Source organism: Aquila chrysaetos, chromosome 2, assembly GCF_900496995.4.
Source record: "Aquila chrysaetos chrysaetos chromosome 2, bAquChr1.4, whole genome shotgun sequence".
Classification (NCBI taxonomy): Eukaryota; Metazoa; Chordata; class Aves; order Accipitriformes; family Accipitridae; genus Aquila; species Aquila chrysaetos.
In genome coordinates, this window is record NC_044005.1 from 79,409,288 (window position 1) to 79,429,607 (window position 20,320).

Genomic DNA, 20,320 nt, shown 5'->3' on the forward strand with positions numbered 1-20,320 from the left:
CTTTTACATTTTCTTAGAGATTTATAAAAATCATTATTTTTTTGAAGGTTAGAGGGACAATTAGAATATTTACTTTGATGTCCTCTGTAATAGAGGCCACAGCCCATTTCTTGTAATATTGTTCTCTATCACAGCATCTGTAACTAGTATTCGCTGAGAATAGTTATCATCATTTAGTTTTATTATGGAGCTTTAAAAGAGTAACCATCTTTTAACAGAAGTAAAAAAGGCTGTCAAACAGAAAAAAAGTAAAAGTTCCAAATAAATTTCATTTAATTTGCTTGAAAAGAGTTATTCTGCAATATTTTTAAACTGTGAAGTTGCATTCTGGGTACAAATTTGTATTAGAACATGTACAGTTTGGTCTTCCTTGCCTAACTGTTGACATTTTATCAGGATGGAATTTACTGAAACTGCTTGCTTATCACATTAATTTCTAATGCCATCACAATATTTCTTTTGAAAAGCTTTAACACTTTGGAAAACCAGACATTTGCTCTGTCTGAGTAAAGATATTTCTGAGCTCAAATGAAAATAAACTGTAAACTGACAGTGGCTTCACCTGTGATATTTTTTCTAGGGTTTAGGTATCATAACATGTATTTAGTTACTGATAGGATTATTCCTTCCAATGTACAAGTAACATTGTTGAGTCCAATGAACTCTTAATGAACATTTGTTATCATCTACATACCAAAGGATGCTGCTTTTCTCATACATGCATCCCATCACATACATTTCCTAAGAAATATCCCTGAATTTTAAAAGGATAACTTCTGTATACTAATTCTGAAAAACTTCACTTGTGAATTTCTATTTGCTGTTCTCCAGTGACTTTGACATGTCAGGGACATATTTTATTTATGAATAAATCAGTGAAAATAACCCTCTAGCCTCTATTTGAAGAACAACTTTCAGCTTGCTGAGTGCAAGTGTTTTACAGAGCCAGTTGGTATCTGGCCAATAGCCTAAAACTCTTAAATTTTTTGTTATAACGATCTTGTTTTCTTTTTTCTTGGACCTAAACCACTGTCAGTGATCTGTGTGATCCTTAAGGAATTTATCTGCTTCACGCCAGTGTGGAGGAGTATTTCATGCTTCTGAAATTCAGCTCAGCCCTCCTGACTTGGCTACAAAGTTGTGGTGGGTTGACCCTAGCTGGCAGCTAAGCCCCCACACAGCTGCTCACACACCTCTCCCTCAGCAGGATGGGGAAGGGAATCAGAAGAGCAAAAGTGAGAAAAATCTTGTGGGTTGAGATAAAGACAGTTTATTAGGGAAAGCAAAATCTGCATGTGCAAGCAAAGCAAAACAAAGCATTCATTCACTAGTTGCCATCAGCGGGCAGATGTTTAGCCGTTTCCAGGAAAGCAAGGCTTCATCACACTTAATGGTTACTTGGGAAGACAAAGGCCATAACTCCAAACATCACCCCCTTCCTCCTTCTTTCTCCAGCTTTTATTGCTGAGCATGATGTCATATGGTATGGAATATCCCTTTGGTCAGTTTGGGTCAGCTGTGTCTCCTGCGGGACTGGTTCATCAGCAGCTGAGCATGGAAGCATCTCAGAGGGGACCTCATTCCCTGACAAAGCCTTGCCCAGACATACACGGACAGAGTGTTTGTTCAAACAAGCTAATTTATTGACATCTTTGCGGTTGCTCTCACGGTGGTAACAGAGGTCTCTGCTGCAAGCTTCCTTGAAGCCACGTCTTCCACTGGAGCTTGGTTTTGCTGAATGCCTGGAAGCCAGCTGGACCGTGGTCCTTACCGCATGCAGATCCATTTCTATCAAAGAGCCTAAACTACGCAGGGAACAACTCCTAGCTACCTTATCTACATCTACCAAGACTATCCTACAGTCCTACACATCCCTGGGCACTCTTGCAGGTATTCCTCAGCCAGAGCTTGCAGGCACAGGAGGGGGGAAACACTGTCCCTTGGCAATGGAGCGACTGAGGAACCAACACCCAGGCTGCCCTCAGCGAGAGCTGCAACCCGCAGGCGGGTTCCCCACATCGAGGCAGGGGCGGCTGCCAAGGTTGGGCGGGAAGCGGGAGCCCCGACTTCTCTTCAGCTCATCCTCAAGGTGTAGGAGGAATCGCAGCCGCTCCGTCTTTACACGCGCGGCGGGTCCACGCAGATGCAGGAGTGGCCCGCCGGCACCTGGCCCACGCCGCCCAGCTCCGTTGGAAGAAGTGCCCGAGGGTTGGTCCGAGGGGCACGAGCAGCGGGCGGTCGATGATGGTGTCCTCATGGGCGCTCAGGTCTTCGTAGGCGCTGCCCGCCGCTCCCCCGGCTGGGCGCAGCCCGCTCAGAAAGTTGCTCTTGGGAAGCGCGTAGCACGTGCGGCGGAGGCCCCCGCCTTGTCCAGCGGCTGGTCTTGGCCCGGGGTGTCGTACGGGTCTGGTTGGACCTGGCAGTTCTCCTCCTCCGTCTCCTCCTCCGCGCTGGCTGTCGCCGTCAGAGCCAGCGCTCCTCTGCCTGGGCAGCCAGTAGAGCCCAAAGAGCAGGAGCAGGGTTTCGGCAGAGGCCCGCAACCACCAGCGCCGGCGGGCAACGAGGAGCACGCCTTGCTGGGCGAGCCCGCCCGGCTCCCGGCTCCTCTGCTCCATCTCCTCCGGCAGCCAAGTCATCCGCTGCCTCTGCTCCTCCTCGCGCTGCCGCAGGAGGTCTGGCGCGGTCGTGTCTGCCCACTCGCCCGCCCTCAGCGCGTACTGCGCGATGCTCAGCACCGTCAGGGCGCGGGCGATGCCCACAGCCGTGGTCTGGAGGAGGAGGGATGGAGAGAAGGGGCTCAGCGGGGATGGGTGGGAGGGAGATGGCGACCGGGGGGACGGCCGGCCGAGGGGGCGAGGGACCTCGGAGGCAGCGAGGGGAAGGTTTGAAGGTCCCCGCAGCCGCTCACCGTGGCCAGCAGCCCCGGGCCCCTTTGCGCCCAGCCCCGAGGGTGGCACTCGCCCTGCCCGAGGTGCTCCCCGTGGTGCCTGCGCCCTCGCCCCGGCCTCAGAGACCCCCCCGGGGGACGGAGCTTCTGCCCCGGCCCTCGCCCAGCCCAGCTTTCCCCCTGCCCCCCCCACTCGCCGCTGGCCCGAGACGGACTGCAGTGCCGCCGGCCACCGCCATCGAGCAGCCTTGGGGGAGAAGTGGCTTACGCTTTCAGACGTATATAGCATATACGTGCGCGTAGCACATGCACTCACACCTCTGCTGCTCCCGCCTGCGTTGGGTAGTTCTACACCTGCGTTGCACCCCGAGACTTTTGCCTGCCCAGCCTGACGTGGAACCAGGTAGCCATTTATCAGAAGAGCTATGGAGGCGTATCTCTTAGGGGTCATATTGCTACCGTCTCTAACAAGAAGGAAAAGTAAGTACAAAGCAAAGACAAAGCAGATCGTTTCCCCCGGGGAACAACCTGGCTGAGCCCCATCCTTGGGCTCCCAGGCCCGGCTGCCTTCACAGCTGGAGCAGCTGTGGCAGCAGAGGGGAGCCTTTGGCAGGGACAGAGCAGAGCAAATTCTGCTTTGCTCCTTGTGAGCCCTGCAAGCCGGCTCCTTCCCTCTCCTCCCCTCGCAACCCCTCCTGCTGGGGCAGGACTTTGCCCTGCAAGCCCCAAGAATCAAGGAGAATGACAAGCGTGTCCCCAGGGCAAGCAGAAACTAGCCTGCGGCTCCTGCCTGAGGGTGCACTGCAAGGGGGGGCAGCGGGAGAAGGAGACAAGGTCTTAATACTGTGCAAGTACTGCTCAGCAATGGCCAAAACACCGGTGTGTTAGCGCCGTTTTGGTCACAGATCCAAACCGCAGCACCATAAGGACTTCTATGAAAAAAATTAACTCCATCCCAGCCAGATCCGGGACAAAATCAAATTCCCTCTTGGGTATTTTTGGGCTTGATTATTAAAAACTTTGATTCATATCATCCCATCTCCAGTAGAAAAAGTAGAAATACAGCTGACAGCTGAGAGTTTTCAGGCAGTTATGGCTTTTAACTTCATCAGCCCAAGGTGATTCTGGATGTCAGGTCTCACGCTTCCCAGGCAAGTGCTGTCAGGACCAGGCAAATAGTGGCCTCCCCGCTCCCTTGCAGAGCACCTCAGAGGCAGAGCAGCCCCTTCATGTTTTTGGACTTTGTTCTTGTTTTTCTCTCTCATTACATTTGGATTGCACATCTGAGATGCACATTGTTCTGGCAAGCTGAAACATTTAGAAAACTGACTTGGTTTTATGTGGTTTTTAGACTGTGGATTCACAAATAGGCTTGAGTGTTGCAACACTGACCAGTACAAGGTTTTAGCACATTTTCTCAGTGATTAAGGTATTTGTCCAAGACCTGATTTCTATGTTTTCCACAGCCTCTGCCTTTCCAGGCTCAGAAGCCTTGCCTTTTCAAGCCATGAACTGTGCTGTGGTTGGTGGGAGGCTTATCTCCCTTCCCTTGAACCGACACGAAATTGCACGGCAGGAGAAATATGTTGCGCATTGCAGGACATTGCACATCAGGCAAGGCAGAGAAAAGAAAGAGCCATTAGGCAGTGAAAATTAGCCTGTGTTGAAGTGAACAAACTATTATCAGGGGATATTTCAAACTACAGCAACTAGATTATGTAAAAATTATATTCATGAACTTTTCTTTTAGCATTTCCAACTTTGCTTCCCCCTGTGTAAAAAAAAAAAAAAAAAAAAAGAAGAGAAAGAAAAGGAAAAAGCAATGTAACCCCCAAACTTGTCGATACCACTGTAAAATCGAGCCATGAGCCAGGAAGCTTTTGAATTATTAAGTCTGATTTGCATAAAAATCAAATGAATTTTGCTAGAAAGAGCAACCTCATATGCTGGAATTGGTAGAAGATATTTTTTCTGTAACTGCATATTTTTCTTTGAATAATTAGTCCTGAAATACGTTTTCCAGTTAGAGTTCCCAGAGTTCCACTCATTTCAGTGGATTTTTCAGATTCAAGGGTATTGTCAGATTGATCAGTTACTCTACAGGTCTAAAAGCACTTTCTCATACTGACACTTTTTATGTATTTTATTATTAAGTAGAAAGGCAGAAAAAGGCTGTGAGAGAGAAGCCATCCTGTTCTGGAGCTTCATTAGCACCAATAAATCCTGTTGCGTGTAAATGATCTGAAAAACTCAGAGCAATTAGCTTTTCCTTTTAAGTTGAGTGTTTTAGTGCAGATTGGTAGCTAATCAAGCTGGGAAATTGAAATAGAGTGTGTAAAAAAATTGTTTATGAGTAATATTGTAAACAAGCATTGCAGATAGTTCTGTACCTGCTTTAGTGCTATAATAAAATAAGCGGTGAAATCAGCATTGCATCCATTTAGGTGTAATTGTACAAATTGCTAGCTAATCAGAGTGAGAAAATTGAGCCAGGGCTTGGGAGAACAATGCTGTGTGCTATTAACTTGGTGTTTAACTATGTATTTAAAGCATTTGGAGATGAAGACTTTTTTTAAAATAAACATAGATTTATTTCCTTATAAAAAGCGTGCCTGATTCTGAGTTGGTTTCATTAGTGTAATCCAGAAGAAATTCCACTGACATTTGTGAAGTTAATTCAAACACAAACTGATGTAAGCAGTATGAGAATCAGCGCCATATACTTTATTGTTTTCTGCTGTGTTAAGCCATAGGCGTTTCATTAAAAATGCAAAACTGGTCAAATGCATAAAATTCCCACAAATAAACAGCTCAGTTTATCAAGCCAGCTGCAGTCAGCAGTTCAATGGATTTTGACATACTCAACACAGCAGGAACTTAACTGGAGCCCTGTAAGCCTGGCTTAAAGGCTTGTGAACTTTTCAAGAAGTTCAAAAAAGCTTGAAAATTCATGAGATAGGGAAGGATTGACTTGATGCTTCTTTCCTGTAAATTGTTTTACTTAAACTTTTACATACTCTAGTGCTATGCATTAATGTGTGAACTGTCCAGCCTTGTGGATGAAACCTGATGTTTTTGATTTTTAAAAGGTGTGACACAAAGTAAAGCTCACCCATATCGACCCGCCAAAAACATTTAAATACTGTTGGCATTTACTCATCCCACAGAAGTACTTTTTAAAGGCTCTGCTCCTCTACTAAAAATATGTCTGCATGTTATATCCATTAAATTCACAGAAATAACGTAACAAACACGTAAGAAGAAAAATAATCATCCTGTAATTATGTATTCATAGTGCTGGAAGGAACTTCAGTAGGTCACCTAATCCTTGTAATACCTCAGAGAGCAGTGACTTCCCCCTAGTTATTTCTAACAGATGTTAGTTCAGCTTACAATAAAAAAAAAAAAAAAAGTGATGAGATGCCACAGTCTCACAAGAAACTTCACTAATATTACCGTGAAGCAGTTTTTTCCTAAATGTAAATTTATACTTTTTTGAGACTGAAACCCATTATTATTTATTCTATCTGCTGTGGTCATAAATAGAGTATACCCTTCTTTCCAACAGCAGCCTTTTATGTTTTTGAAGGTTATCTCAATCCACCGCAGTCTTCCTCAGGCTAAACAATTCCAATTCCAATTTTTTCAATGTTTTCTCATAGGTCATGTTTTCTAGACCTCTGATCATTCTCATTGCTCTCCCCTATACTCTCTGGACCCAGTGTTTCAGCCTTGAGGCCTACCAATAACAAGTAGAGGGAAAAAATTACTACATGTATCTTACAGGCAATGTCACTCTTTATATATCTCATGATAATCTCTGGGGTTGTTTTTTGTTGTTGTTTGTTTTGGTTGGGTTTTTTTGGCAACATTTTGACTCATGTTCTGATCATGATCTACTACAACCCCTACACCCTTTTATACAGAACTATTACCTAACCAGATGCCTTTGAAACAAGTTTATGCAGATGACTAATCACTTGGCACTTGCTTGTGTTGAATGTCATCCAATTGTGTCTTCAAATTCTCAAAATGATTTTGAATTTTCTTTCAATCCAGCAGCATATCGGCTACCCCTGTTGGCTTAAGCTTTTTGGAACAGTTAATAAGAACACCCTGTACTTAGTCAACCAGGTCACTGGTGAAAATATTGAATGATGCCTCACTCAAGACAAGAGGAATTAAACTTAACAAAGAAACAGAAAACTATTTTTAAGCACATAGATTTCATTAGTAATAAGGTAGATATACACACACACACACATGTAAATAAATATGTATAAATATGTATGTGTATTTAATTCTCCTTAGGCTTTATATTATGAAAATTTTAATGCTCAATACAAGGATAATTAAGAAAGAACACAAATGAAAGTAGAGTTGTGCCCAAGTTTCTTTTCTGTCTATTGGGGTATTTAATTAAGATTTAATAATTCTGACCCAAGATTACTCACTTATCTCTACATTATGATACCTCTTCACCATCCCCCCTTCCATTTTGCTACTGCCTTAGCCTAAATTACTTCAGCGTCCATTTCAATCTAAAGAAACTTGCAGGGAGAAACTCAGTAACAAGGATTGTGTAATATTATAGAACCATAGAATAGTTTGGGTTGGAAAGAACCTTAAGGATCATCTCGTTCCAACCCCCCTGCCATGGGCAGGGACACCTTCCACCAGACCAGGTTGCTCAAAGCCCCATCCAACCTGGCCTTGAACACTGCCAGGGATGGGGCAGCCACAACCTCTCTGGGCAACCTTTTCCAGTGCCTCACCACCCTCACGGTGAAGAACTTCTTCCTTACATCTCATCTAAATATACCCTCTTTCAGTTTAAAGCCATTACCCCTTGTCCTATCACTACCTGCCTTTTTACCAAGTCCCTCTCTGGCTTTCTCATGGGAGCCCTTTAGGTACTGGCAGGCTGCTATAAGGTGTCCCTGGAGCCTTCTCTTCTCCAGGCTGAACAACCCCAACTCTCTCCGCCTGTCTTCATAGCAGAGGTGTTCCTTCCCTCTGATCATCTTCGTGTCCCTCCTCTGGACCCGCTCCAACAGGTCCATGTCTTTCCTGTGCTGAGGACCCCAGATCTGGACGCAGTACTGCAGGTGGGCTCTCACCAGAGCGGAGCAGAGGGGCAGAATCCCCTCCCTCGACCTGCTGGCCACGCTGCTTTGGATGCAGCCCAGGATACGGTTGGCTTTCTGGTCTGCAAGCGCATGTTGCCAGGTCATGTTGAGCTTCTCATCAACCAACACCCCCAAGTCCTTCTCCTCAGGGCTGCTTTCATTCCACTCATTGCCCAGCCTGCATTTGTGCTTGGGATTGCCCCGATCCATGTGCAAGACTTTGCACCTGGCCTTGTTGAACTTCATGAGGTTCGCACAGGTGCATTGTGACATTTACAGTGTTGTAATGGCCAAAGCGTTGTTAACAAGAAAGAGATAATGATTGGCAATGGAAAAATAGATCAGTAATTGTACAGCCTTGAGATAAGTCAGAGAGAATAAAGGAGAAAAGGAAGGAAGAGGAAGTGGCTTTCAGTAACCAGACTTCATCACCAATTCTTTACTTATGTTGTGGGCACCATCAGAAGCCAGACTGTAGAGACATATACCTGATCAGCTTTGCTTTGTAGTAGCCCATCTGTATAATGCCAGTCTATCATTTTTTCACAAGAAGTTACTCTTTAAATCAGAACCGAGCCCCTATAATATTTCCCTTAAACGTTCAGTAGCACTGCTAACTCCACAGTATACTGGAGCATCTAGTTTTTTATTGCATTGTTTATTTTCTCTTGCTGTATGTAGACAATGATATTTTTATTAAGAAATCAAAGGTTATATTGCACAACCCGAGAAGAAATTGGTTTGCACAAATACGATAATGACATTTCTCTCTTATAACTGAATGGCAAGCTAGCAGAAACAGAATTCGGTCAGTGGATTCCTGTGAATGACTTAAAACAAGAGAGAAATAAGAAATTGGGTTGCATGCTTAAAGATTGGAGTACATTATTCACTACTGAAATACTTAGCATAATAAGTCTGTGATATTTTAAGCAGATGATTGTAATTTGCAGATCTCCCATAGGACTTGTTTTTTAGGACATTATTTTCCTGCCTTTAGTAGAGAAATTGTCTTTGTACGGTGACTGAAATAAAGCTCAAACCAAATTAAACCAGGATCTTTTAAGGGAATATGGGAACAACTGGGAAAGAGTAAGATACAGGGGTAAGGACATAAATAAAAATCTTTTAAGGCAAAAAAATTAGAAGCAAAATTTCTGTGGAATCAGATACTACAAGCAGAAGGTTTTTAAGGTGAAGATTACTCCCTTCAAACTATGACAATTCAAAGTGATGAAAATCCAAATATTCATATCATGAATAAAAACTACAAAAAAATGGGGCTATAAAACAGGAATCTGTTCTACAAGTAAAATGATTTAATATAAAATCATCACAATGATAACATACAAAAATACATGAGGAAACAATCCCTGCAGGAGGGCATACACTTCTTTGTTTGTAATATACAGGCAAAAAGGAAACTGATTCAAACAGAACATTTCATCGCTCACAACATACCTGTACTATAGATTTTTGGAAATTATTTTGAGCATCAGAAAGCAAAACTTATTCCACTGTTCTTCCCTCAGCAGTTTCAGAGCTGTTACTGCAGTATGGAAATAGAATATAATGAGTAGCAAATATGGCTAAAAGTGAGCTTGAAAGGCCCTCCCTATCCATTTGCTTCCTGATTCTATATTATTTTATACTCAGAAGAATACCCTATGAGTGACATAAATCACCAATAGGTTGAGGTAGTCTTAACCAGGCTGGAGCACCAGAGAATGCTCTAAGTAATCAGGTGGAAAACTTTCACAATAAAGTCATGTTGGGAACCCAGAGACACACCCCCATTGTGAGTCTCTTTCTTTCTCAAAAAACCCATAAAGATCATCTAATTTGTCTTCAGGCAGAAACATATCTAAAAAAGTAAATAAAACAAAATTACTGAACCTTGTTTTTACAGATGATCGACTTACACAAGCAGAAGCTATTTCTGGCTTTTATATATAAGAATAGGTGTAAGCATGCTCAAACTTTTCATTATTTGAACTTATCTTTGGCCCACAAGTGTCAACTCCATTTGGTATCATTAAAAAATTTAAAAAAAAAGATTAAGGAAAAATTTGGAGGCTAAGGTCAGATTAGTAGAACGAACACTTAATTAACATCTCAAAATGAGAGATCATCTGGCTGAAATGAGAGAAATCGTTCTGAATTTTTTTAATAAGGTCTATGAAAGTCAGAAGAAAGAAGACAACTGCAAATGAAAAATAAGCTAACATGGAAGAACTCTTCGGTGCCCATCGGTAGTAAATGGCATTTGTTTTACTAGTATGTTAGAGATTATGTTCCTTAACAATGACTGGGCTAGGTGTAGCCTTCTGGAAGGAGGGAGATACTGTTCCTTTGCTTCTTCTGCCTGCCTGTACCCAGAGACTGAAAGCTCCGGGAGATTGTAAAGTGTAGTGGAAGTCATGAAGGAGATCTAGTCCAGGGTTAGGAGCCTGTACCTGAAGCAGGTACAATACCATTTTGAGAAGAAGGGAATAGAAAGCCAGAGCTCAAAAAATCATAGGAAAGATTCCTGAAGAATCAGAAATTATTTTGAAGCATTTGCTGACTTGACATGCTGCTACATCATCTCAAGAAAGCAAACTTAAACAGCAATGGCATTAGGAAAACCTGGAGGGGTATGGAGCACTAAAGTATGAGAGTTATATTTCAAAACCACTAAAAAGCATAGCTTACATATAAATGTACTATGATGATGAAGAGACTCTCAGATAGAATGTCCAAGTTTTATAGACAAATAGTTGAATAGATTGGAGGTCCTGAACTCTGAGTTTAGAGATAGATTATTTGTAGGTTCCTTTCTCTCAAGTGTCAAATTAATGCAGCATTTAAAACTTGGAGAGTTAGGAAAGGGCACTATTTATTTACTGTCCTCTCATTTGGATTACAAGGCACTTCAATAGTGTTTCATTGATTAATGGATATTCTTTGAAGAGATATGAAGGGTGTACAGCTGCATATTTTAGTGATTTGCCTGTATCTAGCACCACTTGAAAGAAGCATCTAGAACATCTGGAGGAAGTGCTCCAAGAGATCAGAGACTGTATTAAATTTAGGCTAATGTACAGAGGAACAAAAATAAATTAAATCTGTATTTTATGCTAAAAGAAAGGGTGTTAATGTTTACAACTCCAAGCTATGCTAGACAGTCCACTGCAAAAAGCCATTAGTAAATAGGAATGTGTGGAAAATTTTTTCTTAACTTTTCTATGTTTAATGTGTTTATCAGTCAAACTGAAGGTGATCTGGAGAAACGAATAAGCTAGACCTGCCAGGCAATGAAGATAACCGTCTGTGAACGCAGGGCTTCAGAACCCAGACTTGTTGGCTGTGTGCATAGCGCAACTCAAATATTTCAGGAATCAGCATGGGAACAGTTTTTCTAAAAGGAAAGAAGCAACAGATGTAAATGCAATATTATTTCTACAGGGGCAAGCTACAGCAGAAAAAAGCACTTATGGATGTAAAAGGCTAATGGAGAGTTCTAGGTCAGGTTTGCATGTAGACCATTTAGTTTTGTTTGAAGACTGCATAGTAGAAGAGATTAATTTTCTGGGACAAGTGGGCACCATGACATTCAGCATTTAAGATAATCCAGAAAACAAAGTAAGGATAGAGTCCCATGGTTAGCCCTAAAGGAGAAGAACAAATTAACTAGCACTGAATTGTTGCATAGGTTGGAGAGAAGAACAGATGTCCTAAACAGCTGCTTTTGATTAGAAAGTGGAAGTGAACCCAATGTATTCCTGGAGAGCAAGATGCCGCATTGGAGACAGGTAGGATTTCTAATGGAGACACACAAAAAACATGCTTCAGAGAAAGCAAGAGGGAAAAGGAGATTTGACAGATACAGAAGTGTGGCCTGCTTCTTAAGAGGTTTGGATTTTGCTGGATATGCAGAAGATTTTGTGAGTCTAAAAGAGGGGGGAGACCCAGGTGGTAGTAAACCAGAACTGCTTCTTTTACAACCAGTAACGGCTAGATCATCCCAGGCCACTGGACATGCCAGGCAGCTTGTGACCTAAGTCTGAGACTCTAGAGACTTTTCTTTCTGCCTAAACTCTTAACTACTTGCTAGCAATCAACCTTAGTCTCCCTTAACAATGACAAAGTGCAAGACCAATGGAATATGACCAACAAAGCCAATGAAAAAAAGTCACCTTCTCATTTAGTGCCCATTAGCACTTGGGCTGGCCCCAGCTATTGTAAAGGATAATTGAATTGTTTAATTTGCAGCTGGATTGTTTTAGCAGGTTTTTTTTCCCCTACTCTCATTATTGAGTGATACTTAACTCCCATAAGAGTAATTTAAACTGAAAGTCTGCCTTTGCTTTGCATAAAACTGAGCCCGGTTGCTTTATAATGAGTAAATAAACAATGTAGTGCTTTAATCATTGTTGTTTTACACCTTAAAACTGCTATGTAAACTACACAAACACCTCTATGCTCTGTTATATACGTCACTTTCATTTTCTACAGTAAGTGTTTAATTAGATTGGCATCTGAGAAGCTAACCAAAATTCATTTACTTTCATCTGGCATGAACTAAACATTGACACTAGATCTCTGTGAATACTAAAAAGACTGCCTGATTAAGATGAGCCATAACAAAACCAGAAGAAAAGGATTCTGATACAATCCTGATTACAAAGGAAACATATTTAATGCCAGTGACATACATGAGTGGAAGGATTACCTTTGCTGAGCGTTATCATTCTTCCTCTTAAACTTCTAACATCTCTCCTGGACTGCCACTCTAAATTAAGATAGTCTTTATATACATGAGATTAAGCAAAATCAGACTAATTGTTTTCCAAGGTGTGTTATTGAATGGAGAGTGCAAATGAAATAGTAAATAAGATATCCCTATTAGCACTCATTAGGAGGCAATAATGATGGACTATACGTTGATCAGCAAAGTAAAACATGCAATACACCATTTTTTGATTAATGGGAAGACTGCTTGCAGCATGTTCCTTCTGCAGCTGTTCTTGCCTTTACTGGGATCATGTATCCTGTTTAATGATATAACTCATAAAATGAGTACCCCCTACTTCTATATTGAGTATTGTAATGTCAACCCACCAGTTTGGCCAGGCAAAATGATGAAATAAAGTGTTTGAATTCCCAGTATAGAGGATGGAGACAATTAGATACCTCTAAGAGATTAATTGTCCCTCATGGTATGTAAGCTCCCCAGGGGAGCCAAGACAACTTAGAGCAGGGTGTGATTGAACTTCAGAGAAACTGAACTCCAGAGCCTGAACCCTAGACTTAAAAACTGTCAGGAAATAACTTCTGCCTATTGGGAAACCAGCATGGGGGAGGTCTTCTCCTGAGGACAAATCCTTAACTAGATGAACACCTATGTCTTTTGTGGAAAACCAAGAAAAATTAAATATTGTGTCCAGTAATTCAGTGATGAGGCAATATACAGGATGTAGGTGAGTAGGCAATACAAGAGACTGTGTGTAAAAATGCTCTCAAACTTGGGTATATGAAAGCCAGGTTGTTGTTTTCTGGGAAAGTAGAAATCAGATGAGAGAGAAAGAGAGCCTGCAAGTAAGCAAGAGGAAACAGTTCAATGGCCTGGGCTCCTCTACATACTCTGTGCCTGGGTGATCTGATGGCGGAATTTAAATTAACCTGCATAGGGAATTTCTGTTGCCTTCAGGGTTACATAGCTGCAGTACTGTGGGGTTTCTAGTACTTTGTAATTAGGTAAATTTAAATGACTATTTTTAGAACCCTAAATAGATGTTTTGGATTTTGTCCTAAGCAGCTGCACACTGTTAAGCCATTCCACAGAGTTTTAAATACACGAGGCTGAGAAAATGCTTGGATACAACCAGTGAATACTTGAAATTTAAGTGACATAACTGTCATGCAGTATATGTAGCTCAAAAAACAAGAATAGCAGCTCATTACTCTCTTCTTCAATAGCTATTGACAATCTCAGTCACAAAAGGGTATGTATAGTACGGACTTTGGGTATGGCATTGAAACACGGCAGAGGAGTCAGGAACGTACCTTGAAGCCAACTTAACAGGTACAAGGACAACAGTGGTAGCTTCCCTGCCTAATAGGGAGTAACAGGAGAGGCAGAAGGCAGTTGTAGCTGCTTAATAAAGGTGTAGCAGGACCTAGAAGAGGGTGTGGGTTTTTGGACTGAGACTTGATTTTTGCAGGACTTTCTAGAGACGTATGAAATTAGATCGGCTTTACTCCCGAAGCTGACCTAGTCAACACTGAGAATATGCCATCAATATGTGCAAGGGATCCCCTGCTGGTAAACACAGCCTGAGAAGCTGCTCCTTTTCCTAAGGGAGCTTATCTAGCTATAAATTTAACAAAACTGCCTGGCCTTATGTAGTATTTAGTCCCCGATGTTACAGTTACACTAGTTAATAAAACAGCTGTAGCTAAAGCAGAGGCATATTGCACCTATAAATGTAGAAGCAAACAAAGCAGACTTTAATAGTAGCTTGTTTTGAACCCAAACAGGAACACAGTAATATAGCATAACTGCACAAACATTTTTTTACCCAATAGCCCAGTAAAAATAGTACTGTCCTTGCTAGCAATGGGTCTTATGCTTATTGTTTGCCTTATGCAAACAGTGTGAAGTTCCAGTCTTGGCCTGTTAGGCTTGTTATCAACTTGTTATGAGAAATTGTGAGGTGAACGCAGCTTGGTGCCAGGTGTCTCTTGTTACGATGCGCAGTTTAAGTGTGGGTTAATAGGAAAGACCTTGAAAATATGAAAGCTGGTTGAGAACAGCATCCCCAGAGCTATTAACACCACACTGATGGGCAGTTATTGCACATTGAAAAAATGCAACCTAGAGAACTGGGAAAAGACTTCTTTTGCTGTAGGAAAAGCAGCAGCAGATGAGCAAGGAAAGAAACAGATGAGCAGCAGGATAAGAGACCTGCCACAGCCTGGAAAAGTAACGCGTCGTTCCCCGCCCCCCGCCCAGGATCAGGCAGCTTGTGGCCTGGGGTAGAGGCCGAGGGCTGGGAATTGACGAGTCTTATAAAAGATCCCAAATTTGGTGGGTGGGGAGAAGACATCCTCTTCAGATCCATCTTACCTTCACTGTGGAGACTAAGATCATCCAGGGCTGTAGCCATCAGTGCTAATTAGGTGGCATCAGGTCCTTGATATTGCATTTTGGCAGCTAGTGTCAGCTGTGATTGCTAAGGACTGACTACTTTGAATACATAGTGATAATGATAATGACTGATAATAAGAACTAGCCATTAGCAGGAAGGGTGTTATTAATGACTGCTAGTCCAGGAAAGTTTAAAACTGGCCTAATTTATCAGTCTTCTAAAAACTTCCATCTCTTCTTCTTTAACTGACATTTCTGTGTAAGTTCAGCTGTTAAATGGTCCCTGGTACTGTTTTGTTGTATTAATTCCCACTTTTCCAGAAGATGCCCATGCACAGTCTAGTGATACCGTGCATGAAGGATTGTTCTTAATAGCCAGCTAGGATCTACCTTCTCTGTGGGGGGAGACCACAGAGATCGCTGTGGGGTGAGGCAAAGCATTTGGCCTTAGGATCACAAGCTACTTCCAGGCTGGAAAAAATCAGAACAGAAAAGAACTTCTCAGTTCAGATATAATCTAAGAGTTCCTTATTTTAACAAATGGAATTCAGCTGTTTGTTCCATGCTTTATGTAGTTATTTATGTACCTGACTAGCACTGGGACTAAAATTGCTCAACATTTTTTGTCGGTATGCAGCAGTAGTCTTAGGTCAAATACTAACCTGAAGTAAAAGACCTGAAGTAACAGACCTGCCGAGTTGTGACCATGTAGAAATGTGTGCATGTACCAAGTTTGCTGGGATTAAAGTATGAGCCAAGACTGCTTTCATGTCCATTGTCTTCTGCAAAGTCTCCTACATGTCTATTTTTATGCAAAGAGTCCATGTATAGCCTCTGTGGAGGTATATGCATGGATTGGGGAACTTTAGGAATCTGCTACAACTGGAAGATAAATGCCTCTAGGAGATGGAATGGAGAATTAATTCTGAACATCCTTATTTCTAGTTCTGCTGGAAAAGTAGTTACAGTCTAGTTTATAAACCAGTTTAAAATACTGGTGGTATTTCAAGTCTATTTTATGAGGTATTGCAAATATGGCAAACACTATAGAATTTAAGTTAAAAGTACAAAACTCACGTTTATGTGCTATAATTGCTGCATAGCTGGGTATCAGAGTGGTACCTCTTACACATACAGTCAACTGAGATCATTAATTCCTTGGGGAGTGAGAAACTCCCCCAGCCATTCTTCTGCAGAGACAACACACTGAACATGAGACAGGGTGATTGAGTGACATCCCACGTCCTTCACAAGAAAGTATTTGAGTAATTGTTGCAGAAGGTTTCAAGGTGGTTTCAAGAAGGTTTTCAAGAATATTTCCCCCAGGCAGCTCCTGCTCTGGCTCTACTAATTTAATCTGCTCAAATATGTTGATTAAAATCCTGAGTGGATAATCTGGCCCTTCCAGAGATTCCCTTGCATGTTTCCTGCTATAGAACAAACCAAATTGTACATAGATAAGGTGTTTGTAAATAGTCAATAGAGGCGGTTGCAGCAGATGCAGAAATAGTTATGTAGGCCAGCCTTTTGTACATAGGGAAGACAGTTAGGAGAGGTTTTATGGGTAGTTAAGATAGCCAATAGCTGGAGCGGCCGTGTAGGACCATGGGCCAGCTGGAATTTATGAACTGAGCAGAACAGGAATTTGGGGGACTTACGCGATGCAGCTGAAGACACCATTGCAAGGATGCATGCAACAGAGATTCCTCTTTCCATCTGTAGAGCAACTGACTGTCCTGTTTGAGAGTCTCATTCTCCATGCAAAGGTTGCCTGGTGCCAAGATCACACAAAATATTTTTTTTTAAACACTCTGTCTGTGTGCGTCTGTGCCACACAGTCCAGATCATCTGAAGGCTAATTTCCACATAAAATCTGCCACACAAATAACTAAATGTTTTCTAGCAAAAAATGAGCCAAGCCTTCCAGCTGCAAAAGAGCAATTATGGCTGGCTGAGCCTATCCAGCATCAAGTTCACTTGGACTACAGCAGTTAGTCGTGTTATTCTGCAGGTATAGCCTGGGGAGAGCTGCAAAAGGCTGAAGTGTTCATTGCAGAGAGTTCTTTGGCCCTGTGAATATTTTCACCTTAGTTGCCAGACAATTAACAATGTGATACACAGAGACCAATTATTTTTTGAAGGGAAAGAGTATTGTGTCTGAAGGTTTGATTAGCTTACCTAGGTAACTGTACATTATCTTGTTCTAACTGAAACCTACCTGTCCTGTCTCCACAAGTCAGAGGTATTCCCCTAAGTAAACATGGGCTCAAAATACTTTTAATCAATATATTGTCAGTAAGTGTTTTGAGATTTCTATTGTTATTGAAGACACTAAGTTCACCCAAAACAATTCAGACTTGTTCTGTAATCTACAATACAAAATATTGTTGGTTATTGCTCTACAATACAAGACATCCATCCAGTAAAACAGTGACAACCTGTACTATATAGGAGTACAAACAGTCCAAGGAGTATTCTCATATGCTCCAGTGGCACTTTCAATATAGATGTTAGCTCACATTGGTGGGAAAAGCATATTACTTTTGTCTAGGATCTGAGACAGTTGAAATATTTTTCTATATTGTGTCTCTAATTAATGCTATAAAGCATAATGAAGACATGTCAGAAGAAGATACTTCTAGAGTGAACAGGATCGTCCAGTTGTACTTAAATATTTCTTCATCTCTGATGACAGGTCAACATTATGCTTTATGGTTGTAATAAAAATTGCTGCATGTAATGATGCATTTCTAGAATTAATCAGCAAATACAAGAACTTTCCAATTAGCCCAGGTATCTAAGGGATTCACAGTGTTCCCTGACTCCTTCTTCTCAATCACAGTTATGGCTCAGCTGATGGGATGAAGGACCTTGATAAATTACGTCTCCATTGAGAGACTCACAGGAAACATGCACAGTTTCATGCGACTTCTTTGCTAACTGTGATGGATACAATCTTTTTTTACGGTAGTTAAAACTTAAGTATTTTTTATGAAGCAGCTTTATATGTATTTAGGTGCTTAAGTCCTCCCTAATTTCCGTGAGATTGCTAACAGGATTCATTGATGGTAGGGACAGAGCTAAAGCTGGTTCTTACAAAGTAGGAGTCTACTGAAAAAAACCACTTTATATTAGAGGAAATCAAGCAGGATTTTGAGGTCTCTACTGCGTGCAGGTGCCCAGGGGCCGGCGGTGAGGGGCCGCAGAGATGGCCTCTGTGAGGAGGGTCCGCGCCGGACACAGCGGGTTCCAGCCGGCTCCAACCCACCCACCGCCGGGCACGGCTCGGCCCCGCAGCCAACGGGGGGAAAACCTGGGTGAGAAAGGGCAGGAGCGTGACACGGGCGGTCAGGAGTGAGGAGAAACGTGTGAGAAACAGCCCTGCGAGCACCCGGGAGGAGGAGGAGGAGGGTGAGGAGGAGCTCCAGGCGCCTCAGCAGAGGTTCCCCGGCAGCCGGTGGAGAAGACTGGGCTGGAGCCGGTTTTCCTGACGGGAACTGCGGCCCCTGGAGAACCCACCTGGGAGCAGGTTTTTCCTGAAGGACGGCAGCCCACGGAGGACCCCACGCTGGAGCAGGGGAACAGCGTGAGGAAGGAGAGGAGCTGTTACGGACTGACCTCGACCGCCATTCCTCATCCCCCTGCGCCGCTCAGGGGAGGGGAGGACGTGTGAAGTGAGTGAAGCTGAGGTTGGGAAGAAGGAAGGTGGGGTTAAAGTGTTTTACTTTTTGTCTTTGTTTATCAACATCCCACGAGCGTAAGCAACGTAAGCATCCTTTCCTTCAAATAAGCAATAAAAGTAGAATAATCCTAAAGCTAATGTAGAAGTTTGCAGTAACTAAGTTATTTTATTATTTATTTTACATGTATTAATTTGCATTCTACTAGAAAATGAATATTGCCGTTCAAATTCGTAGCCTTGGCCTTTGTTTGGCATGAGCTGCGCTTCTCACAACCTTTTTAAAATCAAAACAGGGCAGCTTCCTATGGAGCAGGTAGCCATTTTGCAATTGTTTAAGGGCCTTTATTCTCTTATGGTAACTTGTTATATTTCAGTTTTTGGAAGAAGCTTTGATATTCCTGTTTAGGTTTAAATGTCATTTTATATCACCAAAAATGGCCAATAGAAAAGTTACACTTCTTTTGGAATAAAACCCATGTCTGACTTTTTTTTCTAAAGAAATGTCCAAAGGTTAGGCTTTGCGCATATAATATTCCATGTAATATTTTGGGTATTTTTGGTGTGTCAGGACTCCTTACCTCTAAGCTCTGTGCCACTCTTGAAGCCAGTCAGGAGTATGGGTTCAACTGGAGCACGCAAGCTTTCTCTCCTGGAGAAAGCACAAAAGCTTTCCCGGCTCAGATGCAGACTGCACGCTCAGCCTGTGTCCTGATTCCACACAGGAAGAGATTTGAAAGCATCTGCAGAATGTCACTGAGCAAAGCGCTGTTCTCGGTGCCACCACGGTATGTGCAGCAAAAATCTATTAAAGCAAGAGGAGTTAAACTCAATTTATGCTGGGGAAACAGAAGATGTTGCCTAATAACTGTATATGAATAAAGATATATAATAATCAGCATAAATTAAACAGGGCAGACCATGGCAAATAAATGTAATTTCTGTCTTTATTGTAAACACTAGGATAATACAGAAAGAAAATTCAGTCCTTATATATCCAGTAAGACATTTTTATATAGGTCTTCATAATGAGCTCAATGATTAAATATATCTAAGATAAATACAATAACTAGACTTGGAAGTGAGCTAGTAGATGCACCATTAATTCTCAGTCCTCATACTGTGAGTTTTGTCAGACTTCACAAAAAAAAAAAAAAAAAAAAAGGTTCAGAGAGAGTCTGTGTGCCATTAGGAGAGGTAAAGAAATTATACCAGTCTGCAACTAGGAGATTACATTCTTTTTCCTTAGTACCTTTCAAAAGGTATCACATCCTGAATAAAATTAGAATTGGAGCATAGATACCAAACTGAAGTATAAATACTAAATATTTGACAGAGCATTTTAGAGTTAAGGGGTTTAGGGTTTGCAAGGCAAATGGAATGTATTAGGAACTGCTTTCTTTCATAGCAGAGATGAAATACATCCAGGTTCTGTGTACACTGTGCACAAAAATAATAGTTATATTGTTGTGCAAAAAGTGGAAGCATCAAGG